We start from the raw sequence: 13545 nt of genomic DNA on the forward strand, positions 1-13545 counted from the left end.
CCGTGAGTAAGTCCCAGGCAGCCTTCGTGGATAAGGAGTCATCACTTTCCATGATCGAGAACCAAGAGTTCGTGGCCATGAGGGCTGCCCAGAAGGCTTGGTCGGCTCCGACAATGACTGAAGACCAACTTCGCAAGCTTGTTAGCGATGGTCTGATCCAGAGCAAGGACATTGCTGAATGGAGAGCTCCAGGTGAGCATCGGGTCCCTGCTCCAGGTCCTGGTGAGATTATTCTTTTTGTCTCCTTTATCCGTGCTGGACTTTGCCTTCCTGCTTCCGCCTTCCTTCATCGATTTCTCGGTTATTTTGGGGTTAGTTTGAACCATCTTACTCCCAATGTCATCCTCCATCTTTCTGTTTTTGTTCATCTTTGTGAAACTTTCCTTGGAATTCCTCCTTCTCTTTCTCTCTTCCGTCACTTGTTTTGTCTGAAGCCTCAACCCCGTCGCGAAGACACTAATGTTCTTGGTGGCTGTGGGATTCAGTTTTGCCAGGGTTTCAAAAGCAAATTCTTTGACTATGACCTGGTTGATTCTGTGATGGATTGGCGTGCCGACTGGTTTTACGCTGCTAATTTGATTCCCCCTCTTGCTATTCATTCTAGATCTGGTCCCTCAGTTAATGACCGTTGGGAAATGATCACTTTGACATTGGACGAGCTCGAAGTGATCCAGCCATTTCTTAAGAGGATAAGTACTCTAAAATAGTAGGGCTTGACCAGCTTTGGTATCATCTCAAGTTTTCTTCGCTGTCGTGTTCAGCCTCTAAAGGAGCGAGAGAACTTCGGTTTTGAGTACTCTGGGGCTGAGGATCTTTCTCGCATGGTCCCTGCCCTTGAGTTGACTGACGAGGAGATACACGAGCATCTTCAGAAGATGCTAAAAGGAGCAAGCGTTGTCCCGCTTACTATCTCCGAGTACCGTGCAAACAACCCGCCTCCAGCTGTAAGTTGTTTTTTCTTTGTGCGGGTACTTTTTGTATTTCTTTTGCTGTATCCATTTTTGCTTAATCTTCCTTGTCTTGTTGTTTTATTCTTTTCATAGGAATTGGGGCGTAATTTTGTTGATCCGATCCCCCTTGATGCCTGCCCTGCCATTGTGGGGACTGGGGATAGTCTTGCTGGGGCTTCTTTAACCAGTAAGTTTCAAACCGCCATAATGTTTCCTGGTGTTTCTTCCATGGTTTTCTGATGTATATGTGGAGTATGTCCCTCATCTAGTTCCTCGAGGCCCTCGCACTATCAGAAAGAGGGGGCGAGCTGAAAGTTCTTTTGGTTTGTCTTCTGCCAAGAAGTCTCGGTAGTCGAGTACTCGTCTAGGTACTCCAATTGTAGCTAGCATGCTCTTAGGTGAGCATATTAATACGCTCTGTCCCTTTGTTTTTTTGTTTTTGTCTTTAACCGAGTACTTTTGTCCTTTTTTAGCTGGTGCTTTGGCAACCTTGGTCGAGAGTGAGGAGGAAGAGGACGATGATGCTGCCCTTGTTACTCGTTGGTGAGTTGTTTTCTTGCTTTCCTATAGTTGAAACCTTCTTTTTGTTTTGACTTTGGTCTTGATCTCTTTGTAGTAAGCGGTTGTCGGGTACAAGTTCTTCCAAGGCTCTGCCATCGAGTTCCTCTGGGATTCTGGTACCGAGTTCCTCTAGGGCTCCGGTGCTGAGTTCTTCTAGGGTTCTGGTATCGGCTACGCCGCTCCTATCGCAGAGTGGCGGTGATGTCTTTGCTGTCATAGTCCCTCCTTTAAAGTCTTCTTTTGGTTTTATGAAGAAGAAGATAGCTGAGTAAGTGATTCCTTGTTATGCTTCTTCGCTTCTCTTTCTGTTTTTCCCTGACTCATATTCTTATCGTCGATTTTTCTTATGATCTTGCAGACCCTCGCCTTCCCTTAACCCTCCACCGACTTCTTCTCAATCCTCTAACCCGCCTCTATGCGTTGAGTCTCAGGACTTGGAATGTTTGGTTGGTGAGGTAGCTGTGAGGGAAGCCGAGTCCCCTGCCGCTGCTAATCCTGTTGCTCCAGAGGTGACCGTGGCCACGGTGGTGGGTACTTCTGAGGAGGTAGCCGAGGCTTCCCAAGATACAGCCCTGGTTTTGCCTTCTTTGCCTGCGCCGGCTTCTCCCTATGCTCCCCTTGGAACCAGCAGTCAGCATTTGGACGACGATGTGTTGCTACAGTTCGACGCCATGCATTGTTTGTCAGAGTTGACTGCTGCCTAGGGGCCTTTTCGACTTCCTTTGGTGAAAAGCTTCGGGTGAGTTTTTCTGGAGTTCTTTCTTTGGATGTTCGATCTTCGTTTTGTTCTTATGCCTTTTCTCTCTCTCTCTCTCTCTCTCTCTCTCTTTTTGTTCAGTCTTTCTCTTGGGATCATACCAGCTTCTTTTTCTCATTCAAAAATGAGAAAAAGTTGTCTTCTGAGGTAAGCGCCCTGAAGGCCGAGCTTGACCTCCTCCGGGCCAAGTTGGAGACCGAGCGTTAAATGCACCAAAAGGAGGAGAAAACTCTTCGTGCCTAGGTGGTAGAGGTAGAGAAATAGAAGGATGTTGCGAAGAATGAGTGCAAAGGTATTGCGGGTTCTTTTTGTTTCCTTTTATATTCTGACTTCCCTTTCTGCTGACTTTTTGTTTTTTCTTTTGTACTCTGATTTTTCTTTCCACTGACTCGTTTCTATTGCCTGATCCAGCTCTCCGAGTTGAAAAGCATAAGCTCTCAGAGGGTCTTGAGGAAATGAAGACCACCGCCCGCAATAGTCACAACAGGGCTGAGGAGGTAATTACTCGTGCTGAAGAAGAACTCGCGCTTGCCAAACTGATTAGGCATGGAGCTGACAGAGATCTTATGCAGGCTCAAAAGACTATTCAAGACTTGTCTGGTAAGTTGACGATGGCTACTGAAAACTGGAATGCTTTGTGGAAATCATTTCGGTTAGTAGCCGGTCTCCTCTGGACACCAGCGGATGATGGTCAGTCTTGGGGTCAGTTTATTCCCCAGGTTCCAACCCGTTTCCAGGAGTTTGTGAAGAGGTGCGCCCAACTATGTACTAGGAATGTTCTTGCCCAGGTCTGGGTTCTTTCTCTAGAGTTTCCCCTGTCCAAGATTGCTGATGAAGCTGAAAGTCGAGAATATGTTGATGCTGTTGAAAGGGCGGAGCTTGAGGTCGAAGACTTAGCCAGTAGGATTGTTGATAACCTTAATATTGATATTTCTACTCCTGATGACAATGCTTGAATGTAATCGACTTTTGTACTCTGGCTTTTGTAATAGAATACTTATACTTCTTCTTGAATGAAGATCCTTTATCTTTGTTGATGTCTTCTTTGTCTTGATGTCTAATCCTTGCTTATTCTTTAAATGCGTTGTCCAAGTGATCAGAATTTTCTCTGAGTAGTTATTTGATCTGACTTTCATCTGCGTTGTATAAACTACTCGGTGTATGTAGATCGTTGCATTTGACAAATTTTCTTGATTTGCCGAGTACTTGTCTGGCTTTCGTTTGCGCCGTGTAAAACAACTCGGCGTAGATCGTTGTCTTGACAAACTTTGTGTTCTTGTTAGTACTAAAAAGACTTAGGACCAGCGATCTCAGCTTTTTTGCTTAACTCGAGATGTGGTCAGCATCTGGTGTAGCCCCCGAGCACTTCATGGTTGAGCTCTAGAAGCCTCACCTTGTTCCTTCAGGTCTTGCCGAGCAGGTACAAGCGTCATCCGAGTGCTTTTCTGAGCGAAACCATGTAGCGCTTCTTGGGATCAAAATTGCTCTGATTTATGCTCAGGCTTAGTTTCAGTCGTTTTGCTTTTTGGTTTGGGTGTTAGCTTATTAGCTACCCTCATCGGTGGGCTCAAGCATCTTTTCAGCTCTTTTGCTCTTGGGCGGTATGCTCAGGCATGTTTCAACCATTTTGCTTTTTGGTTCGGGTGTTAGCTTATTAGCTACCCTCATCGGCGCTCTCGACCAGTATGCTCAGGCATGTTTCAGCCATTTTGCTTTTTGGTTCGGGTGTTAGCTTATTAGCTACCCTCATCGGCGATCGGCCGGAATGCTCAGGCGTGTTTCAGCCATTTTGCTTTTTGGTTTGGGTGTCAGCTTATTAGCTACCCTCATCGGCGATCGGCCGAAATGCTTAGGCGTGTTTCAGCCATTTTGCTTTTTTGGGTCGGGTGTCAGCTTATTAGCTACCCTCATCGATGATCGGCTGGAATGCTCAGGCGTGTTTCAGCCATTTTGCTTTTTGGGTCGGGTGTCAGCTTATTAGCTACCCTCATTGGCGGGCTCAAGCATATTTTCAGCTCTTTTGCTCTCGGCCAGAATGCTCAAGCGTGTTTCAACCATTTTGCTTTTTGGTTCGGGTGTTAGCTTATTAGCTACCCTCATCGGCGATCGGCTAGAATGCTCAATGAAAACAACTCAGAAAAAATCATATGTTGTGTAGAGAAACCATCTTTATTGATCATGAATGTTGATAAGCCATAATAATACACTTGTTGTTAATGAACACCATCTTCACTGATCACGAACTTTGATTTCTTGTTGCTTGTATATATATTCTTCCTTGAGTTGCTTTCATGCGTAGAATCTTCTTAGTTGGCTGATGTGCCATGTATTGCTGACTTCTTTTCCATCCTCAGTTGTCAACTTGTACGTGCCTAGTCCGGTGACTTTTGTGACAATAAAAGGACCTTCCCAAGGACTTAGTAGTTTATGGCGTCCGTTAGTTTTCTGTATTCTTCTTAGTACTAGATCTCCGATTTGTAGTGATTGAGGTTGGGTACTTTTGTTGTAGTGGCGTCTTAAACCCTGTAGGTATCTGGCTGATTGTAGGGTAGCGTTTACTTTGACTTCTTCTGAACTGTCGAGTTCTAATCTTCTGGTGTGTTCTGCTTCTCCTTCGTCATACTGTTCTATTCTTGGTGACATCCAGATCAAGTCAGCAGGTAGTACGGCCTCTGACCCGTAGACTAGGAAGAAATGTGAGTATCCGGTGGCTCTGCTTATTTGAGTTTGTAGCCCCCATACTACTTTTGGTAGTTCTTCAATCCATTTGGATCCATAGTCTACTAGTTCTTCATACAGTCTTGGCTTTAGTCCAGCTAGTATGAGTCCATTAGCCCTTTCTACCTGTTCGTTGGCTTCTAGAAGTGCGACTGATGCGTAATCTATGCTGAAGCCGCAGTCCTGTGCCCAACTTTTAAATTCTGTAGCCATGAAGGGAGAGCCCAAATCTATGATTATTCGATTGGGCATGCCGAATCTGTGTATAATGTCTTGGATGAACTCGACTGCTTTGGCTACGCTGTATTTTGCGAGTGGTTTGTATTCAATCCACTTGGTGAACTTGTCAATTGCTACGAAGATGTACTCGAAACCGCCCTTTGCTTTCTTGAGAGGTCCTACTTGATCCAGCCCTCAGCAAGAGAAAGGCTAAGCAGGTGGGATGCAGATGAGATTATGAGCTGGCACATGAGCTTGTCTTGCGAACATTTGACAACCTTTGCATTTTCTGACAAGTTCTTCGGCGTCTTTTAAAGCGGTTGGCTAGTAGAATCCAGTGCGAAATGCTTTGCCGACTAGTGTTCTTGAAGCGGCATGATTTCCACGGCAACCTGAGTGTATTTCGTCTAAGATCTCTTTGCCTTCTTCAAACGAGACACATTTTAGGAGTACTCCTAATGATGCGGCTCTTCTGTATAGTTTGTGCCCTACTAGGACGTAGTTGTTGCTTCTACCAACAACTCTGGTAGCCTCCTCTTTATCCGCTGGTAACTTGTTCTCTTTGATATAATCAATAAAGACCTGGCTCCATGAGGTGTTGATTACCAAAATCTGGTTGTCCTTAGCTAGGAGCTCAGGGCTGTCTCATCGGGTTGTTTGATAGAGGGAGCTGATAACTCCTCTATGAATACGCTGGGTGGAACCTTCGCCCTGTCTGATCCAAGCTTGGCGAGGACGTCTGCTGCAATATTAGAATCGCGCAGGACATGTAGAATTTTCAATCCTTGAAAATGTTTTCTGAGTTTTCATATTTCAGCATAGTAGGCGCCCATGTTTTCTTTGGTGCAGTCCCAATCTTTGTTGACCTGGTTGATGACTACTGCCGAATCGCTGTATACGAGTAACCGCTTGATTCCAAGGGTAATTGCCACTCAGAGCTCGTGGATGAGGGCTTCGTATTCTGCTTCATTGTTTGTAGGTTGCCATAATATCTGAAGAACATACTTGAGTTATTTTCCATCTAGAGAAATGAGGAGAACGCCTGCCCCGGCTCTGCCTAGCTTGAGTGATCCATCAAAGTACATCTTCCAATGGTCAAGGATGACATTTGACATAGGCTGTTGAATTTCTATCCACTCGGCCACAAAATCGGCTAGGGCCTGAGATTTAATTGCTTTCCGTGGGGTGAAATCGATGTTGAGAGCACCAAGTTCAACCGCCCATTTGGATATGCGCCCTGTTGCATCTTTATTGTGTAGGATGTCTCTGAGTGGGAAATCTATCACCACAGTGATCTTGTGGCTTTCAAAATAGTGGCAAAGCTTACGTGAAGTGATTAGGAGGGCGTAGAGTAGTTTTTGCACATGCGGGTACCGGATTTTTTATTCTGACAGTACTTCGCTGATGTAGTATACGGGACGTTGTGCTTTATATGCACGCCCTTCTTATTCTCTTTCCACGACTATCGCTGTACTAATCACAGTAGAAGTCGCCACAATGTATAGCATCATGTCTTTGTATCTCTTTGGAGGTGTGAGAACAGGCGAGGATGTGAGGTATGCTTTAAGTCTTTTAAAAGCTTCATTGGCTTCCTCTGTCCACTCGAACTTGTCTGTCTTCTTTAGCAATTTAAAGAAAGGTAACCCTTTTTTGCTGAGTCTTGATATGAAACGATGGAGGGCTGCCATGCAGCCTGTTAGCTTCTGCACATCTTTGATACTTCGAGGAGGGCCCATCTCCATTATAGCTCGAATTTGCTTGGTGCTGGCTTCGATTCCACGATGACTGACCAAGAATCCAAGTAGTTGTCCTGAAGGAACTCCGAATACACACTTCTTTGGGTTCAATTTCCATCTCCACCTTTTTAAATTTTTAAAGGTTTACTTTAAGTCTTCAATCAGTGTGTCCGGGTTCTTCGTTTTTACTATTATGTCATCCACGTATGCCTCTACATTTTTGTCGATCTGATCACCAAGGCACGTTTGAATAGCTCTTTGGTAGGTGGCTCCAGCATTCTTGAGTCCAAACGACATGGTCTTGTAGCAGTAGGCACCGAACAGAGTGATGAAAGATGTCTTGCTCTGGTCTTGTTCTTTTAGTGCGATCTGGTGATATCTTGAATGGCAATCAAGAAAGGATAATAGGGCAGATCCTGCTGTTGAATCAACTATCTGATCAATGCATGGTAGCCCAAATGGATCTTTTGGGCAGTGTTTGTTGAGATCTATGTAGTCGACGCACATATGCCACTCGTCTGTATTCTTTTTCTATACTAGAACTGGGTTTGCTAGCCAATCTGGATGAAGAATCTCTCTGATGAACCTGGCTGCCAATAGCTTCATGATTTCTTTTTTAATTGCTGCCTTCTTGTCGGGTGAAAATCATCATAGCCGCACAGGCTTGGAGCCTTCATTGATATCAATTCTATGCTCAGCTAACTCTCTTGGGACACCTGGCATGTCGGCCGACTTCCAAGCGAAAATATCTTTGTTGTCCTGAAGAAAGTTGGTGAGCGCGAGTTCCTATTTTGTCGAGAGGTGAGCACTGATGGTTGCCGTTTTGGAGGGATCACCGGTGCCCAGGTCGATTTGCTTGATGTCGGCTTCTTTTGGTGGTGCAAGTATGCTGATCTTTTTAGTCGGTATCTCTAGTTCCTCTAGGTTCATTTCTGTAGCAATAGTAGCTATTTCTATTCTGCCATTGGTGGCTTGTGCTTTGGCTAAACATCACGTCTTCCCCTCTACAGTAGATTCTGGAGGGATCAATGGTGATCTACAGTAATCATCTTTTCTATTGTGCATCTGAATTCTTCATTGTTTCTCGAGTTCTCTTTGTAGAAATCCTGAAATTGCCACCTAGCCATGATTCAATGAGAGAAAGCTTCGATTACTTCTCGTTCCGTGATGTCATGTACTTGGGCACATAATTCGCCAAATCATCGATAGTAATCTCTGAGACTTTCACCTCCTTTCTGCTTGAGTCCCTTTAGTTCTACGTGGGTGATTGGGTGTGTAATGATACCCACGAAATTTTCACAGAAAGCCCTTTGCAAGTCCTCCTAATTTTTGATTGACCCTGGATTTAATTTATCGAACCATTGGAGGGGCATGGTTTCTAGGGCCATGGGAAAGAACAAGGTCTTAATATCATCGTCTCCTCCAGCCAGTTCAATCGATTGTGAGTAGATTCTGAGCCATTGCCTTGGTTCAGTCTTGCCATCATATTTAGAGTGGTTGGACGGCTTGAACTTGTGAGGTAGTCGTATTGAAGCAAGTTTGCTTGCAAAACAGGGGAATCTATCGTGCGTCCCGGCTTCTCTGTAATCTAATTCGGCACCTCCTTCTAGCCAACTGTCATTTTGGTGAGAGTAGTTCTATGGGGCTATCCAAATGGGTGCTTTGCTTCTGATCTGCTTTGGTTGTTCGGCTCAGTAGTTTTGACTGTGGTCCCTTCTACTTTCTCTGTTGTGACTTCCACTTGGTCCAAGTCTCTCGAATGTGGGCTTCCTTTGATTTTGATCTTCCTTCCTATGAGATGTTGACCTGGCGAGCAGTCTTGAACGGGTTCTTCCATCGTGTGTCTTTAGGGCTGCTGTCCGAAGAAGTTCCCGGAGCTGTTCCTACTGTTCACTGGGATGCGAGGTCGTTCTGAGTTCTTCAAGTGCTTCTCGAATCCTGTTATACGGTGTGTTCGCCGTACGTCTTTCTTCGACTTCTTGTTCTGATTTTCTTCTATTGTACTCGGCCAGATCTGACTCATATTTGACCCAAGCTTCCTTGCGCTGCCTAGCACGTCGCTGGCGTCCTTGTTTCAATTTGTTTCTTCTTTCTCTGGCTTGTCTCTGATTCTCGGTCTCACCATCGTAGCCCTAGGCAAAGGGTGATATGTTGGACTCAGACTCATCCGATGGCCTGACGTCGGGTGCTTCTGGAGGGATCAATGGTGATCGAGGACGGCGAACCATGAGTACTTCCCGTGCGTGAACTGTTCTGTTATTGGCGTTGGTTTCCACACTGTCGGAGTTGCTGATGACTTTAGTAGAGGCTTTAAGGTCGCAGATTGAGTCTCCTTCTTGGTAGGGTAGAATTGCTGTTGTCGCCGTGCCGACCAGTCGGGTACTGCTAACCTCAGGAATAGATCCTGGCTAGTGGACAATGCAGTGTTGAGATGTTATAGTTAGCACGAGACCTTCCTGAGCTCCTCTTAGTGGCATTCTAAGCACCGGATCGAAGGATCCTTCGAGCTGTGCCCGGTAAGTCCTTGCCATGTTGTGGAGTCCAAACGAAAAAAGATCCGACTTCTTGGAAAGACTCTGAGTGCACTCCAAGTTGTATTCTTGATATGCCGAGGCCGCGTTCTGGAGCCCCATTGGAAAAGAACTCGGATTCTTGAAAGAACTTGGGCCATACTCCATCTCGGATGTGGAGCCTAAATTCGAGTCGGATGCGCAAAGCCGCGGAACCTGAGTTGAATCGGACATCACGAGCTGTGCGAATCTTCCGGTGATTTGATCCGTCACAGTCGCCGAAATAGGAAAGTTTTCATGGTGAACCGAATCTTCGAGAAGACGACTTTGAAGCTTGCCATCGTCGTCTGCCTCGCAGATCCACGAACCGAAGATGAAGGTTGATCCCGTTGAGAAGATCATGTTGTCGAGGTCTATCGAGCTCTCGGATGCAAATTCGCCGAAAGCCCCTACCTGGCGCGCCAGCTGTCGATGTTTGACCACCGATAGCCTGCCACGGGGGTCCCCGGGGCAGTATGTTCGGGCTTCAGCGTATGCGGAACTCGACGGTGAACGCAAGAGACGGTCGATTTATCCTGGTTCGGGCCCTCGATCGCTGATCGAGTAATAGCCCTACGTCCATTCGGCGTTAGCCTTGCGTTGGATTGATTGTCTGGAGTTGTGTTGTTACAGTCGTAAAAGTCCTCTCTTCGGCTAGGAACCCCGCCCTCCTTTATACAGTCAGGAGGTCAGAGTCCTAGTCGGTTTACAATGAGAGTTCCTAGTAGGATTTACAGAATAATACTATTACTAGGATTACATGAAAAGAAACCGACTAGATCTTCTCTCTTCCTTGCAGAGTATTCCGTGGGTCCCGCATCGACAGCCGTCCATGCATCTTTCGCTGCATTGCAGAGAAAGCGCTGCTTGATTCTGCCTCGAAATGGCATCGTATATATATCAGCAATAATACACTCACTGCTGTTACTCCTGCTGCAGGTGCTAAACAGTGCTTCAGATCGCGATAGATGTTTTTTTAGTGTTGTTCAGAGCACCGATATCATGCACTGATTGTAGTAGTGAATTTACTGACGACCCTTTTCTTCCCGGACCCGGTGTCCCGGTGATACAGAAATACTGGAGCATACTAGTTCTGATCACCACTGGAATACCTAGTGTGGTCTTCCCACTTCCCAGGATCGGATGCAGGCATGTGAATCCAAAGGAAAGGGTCACATGCAACTCGTGCGATGGAACATGGGTCCTAAGCTAGTCCTTTGAATTGATCAGAACTCGAGACCTGAGATCAATTCAATTCGATCAAACATTCAAAAGATCAAAATCCGTCCCGATGCATCATCACCTTAACCGTTTCAGACACGACGGGAGCCGTCGCTACCCACGTCACAACTCACGGTTTTGTTGGTCTTCTTCTGGAGTAGAAGACTTTTGAACCACCAGGGGCCCGGGGACCTTCCTCCCACGTGGCCACGTCCTCTGACGCGTGTGCCCCACCGGCCCACCTCGTACACGGCTTATCCAATCCAAACAACCCCCGCGTCGCCCGCGATGCGGCGGCGAAAACTAGGGGCGCGCGCGGGCGTCTCCTCTACGTACTCTCATCCTCGATCTGTGGCAGAGACCCCTCTGCTCGATTGCTCCGTCCCGCCCGCGATCGCCTTGTCGTCTGTCGAGTAGCGGGAGGACTGTTAGCAGTTCTTGGGCGGAGCGGGAGAGGAGAGAGAGAGAGAGAGAGAGGTCGAAGGAGCCGCATCGCATGGGGCAGTGCGCGTCCCGTCCGGAGCCGGCGGCCGGCGGCGATGGGAGGAGGGGGTGCCTGGCGGTGGCGCGGGAGCAGCGGTCCCGGTTCTACATCTTCCGGCGGTGCGTGGCCATGCTCATCTGCTGGCACAAGTACAAGAAGATCTGACCTGACCACGCTCCTTCTCTTCTCGATCTGTAATATAAACCCTGTCCTGAATCGCGCTACCCCTCCCTCCTCTCCTGTACATTACTCCCTAATCTTTCCATGCAAATCAATGACTGCGGATGCTACTCTACGTCTCTACTGATGATTTGTAACATAGTAAAAGATTTGGATCCATCAATAATGTGTGCGCCTCATCTTGGCACCGGACTGCCATAGTCTCTCTCTCTCTCTCGCCTGCGTTTCATTGCATGGCTTGGGCTCCCTCCGATCCGTACATGATCAACCTACCTTACTGTTGCTAATTCATTCAAAAGCTAGACTAGACACAGATTCAGATTCCCATCAGCAGTATGGAGGCCACGTGTATGAATGCAGCGCGTGCTCGTATGTAGAGTACAGTACGTATGTAAATGTAACCATGTGCCGTCCATGAATCTTTGGGTACACATCTCTGCAGCGCAGCTTGATTCTGCCTCGAAACGGATCGATGGCAATGTAATAAGTCTCGTATATATGTCTTCAGCAATAATACACTCACTGTTCTTACTGCTGCATGTACTAAACAGTGCTTCAGATCGCGATAGATGTTTTTTTTAGTGTTGTTCTTCAGAGCACCAATATCATGCACCACTGATCGGAGCAGTGAATTTATTACTGACGATCGACCCTTTTCTTCCCGGACCCGGACCATACTAGTTCTTGATCACCATTGAATACCTAGTGTCTTCCCAGGACCGGATGCAGACACTACCGGAGACTGTGTAGTTACCGAGTGCCCAAAAAATTACCGAGTGTCAAAAGTCGGGACACTCGGAAAACATTTATTACCGAGTGCCAACACTCGGAAAACATAAACACCCGGTAGTATACCTCTTTACCGAGTCCGAACACTCGGTAACCTCAAACACTCGGTAGAACTACAATTATTACTGTGGACAAGTTTTACCGAGTGAATTTATTACTGACGATCGACCCTTTTCTTCCCGGACCCGGACCATACTAGTTCTTGATCACCATTGAATACCTAGTGTCTTCCCAGGACCGGATGCAGACACTACCGGAGACTGTGTAGTTACCGAGTGCCCAAAAAATTACCGAGTGTCAAAAGTCGGGACACTCGGAAAACATTTATTACCGAGTGCCAACACTCGGAAAACATAAACACCCGGTAGTATACCTCTTTACCGAGTCCGAACACTCGGTAACCTCAAACACTCGGTAGAACTACAATTATTACTGTGGACAAGTTTTACCGAGTGTTACACTCGGTAAAGGTCATGTTTACCGAGTGTTGCACTCGGTAAAACAGAGAACAGAACCAAATTGGTTCTGATTCTGTTAATTTTGCCGAGTGGTGCCATTTTTTACCGAGTGCCACGACCCACTCGGATATATGTGCCATTTTTTACCGAGTGGAACACTCGGTTAACGAGTTACATGTTTACCGAGTGTTACTGGTACACTCGGTAAACTATATTAGGGAAAAATATTTGCGGAATTGTTTTAATCATGAAAATGGTTATCTGTTTACCGAGTGCTATGTATAACACTCGGTAAACGACGCCGTTAACGGCGAGCTTGGGGACTGACGACCGTCACGTCGTAGTTGTTTACCGAGTGCCGGCGTAGCACTCGGTAATATTTATTCTCCGAGTGTCCCGTTATTTGACACTCGGTAAACTAACTTTACCGAGTCGTTGTTTACCGAGTCATGTTTACCGAGTGTGGCACTCGGTAAACAATTTACCGAGTGTTTCTCCATATTTGCCGAGTGTTTATCACACTCGGTAATTAATCAGTATCCCGTAGTGAGATATATGTGAAGCCAAAGGAAAAGGTCACAACACATGCAGCTTGTGCGATGAAAGACGGGTCCTAGCTACTCCTTTGAATTGATCAGCTAGAGACACTCTATATTTTAAACTATGGATGGAGCTAGCTGTACTGTATATGGTGGGAGTGGAAGGACGGTAACAAATCGAAGTGGTGTTTAAGGCCTTGTTTGGCATGGCTCTATTCTTAAACTCCAGTAACTATCAAAAAAATCAAGCCAAACACCCCAACTCCAAAACTCTATGGACCTGCTAACTTCATGGAGCTGTAGTGCAAATAGAGGTGGAGTTTTGGAGCACTTCTTTTGCTGCTCCAGAACCCTCTCTTTTGAACCTCCTCGTAGAGTTAATGG

Source organism: Miscanthus floridulus, chromosome 2, assembly GCF_019320115.1.
Source record: "Miscanthus floridulus cultivar M001 chromosome 2, ASM1932011v1, whole genome shotgun sequence".
Lineage (NCBI taxonomy): Eukaryota > Viridiplantae > Streptophyta > Magnoliopsida > Poales > Poaceae > Miscanthus > Miscanthus floridulus.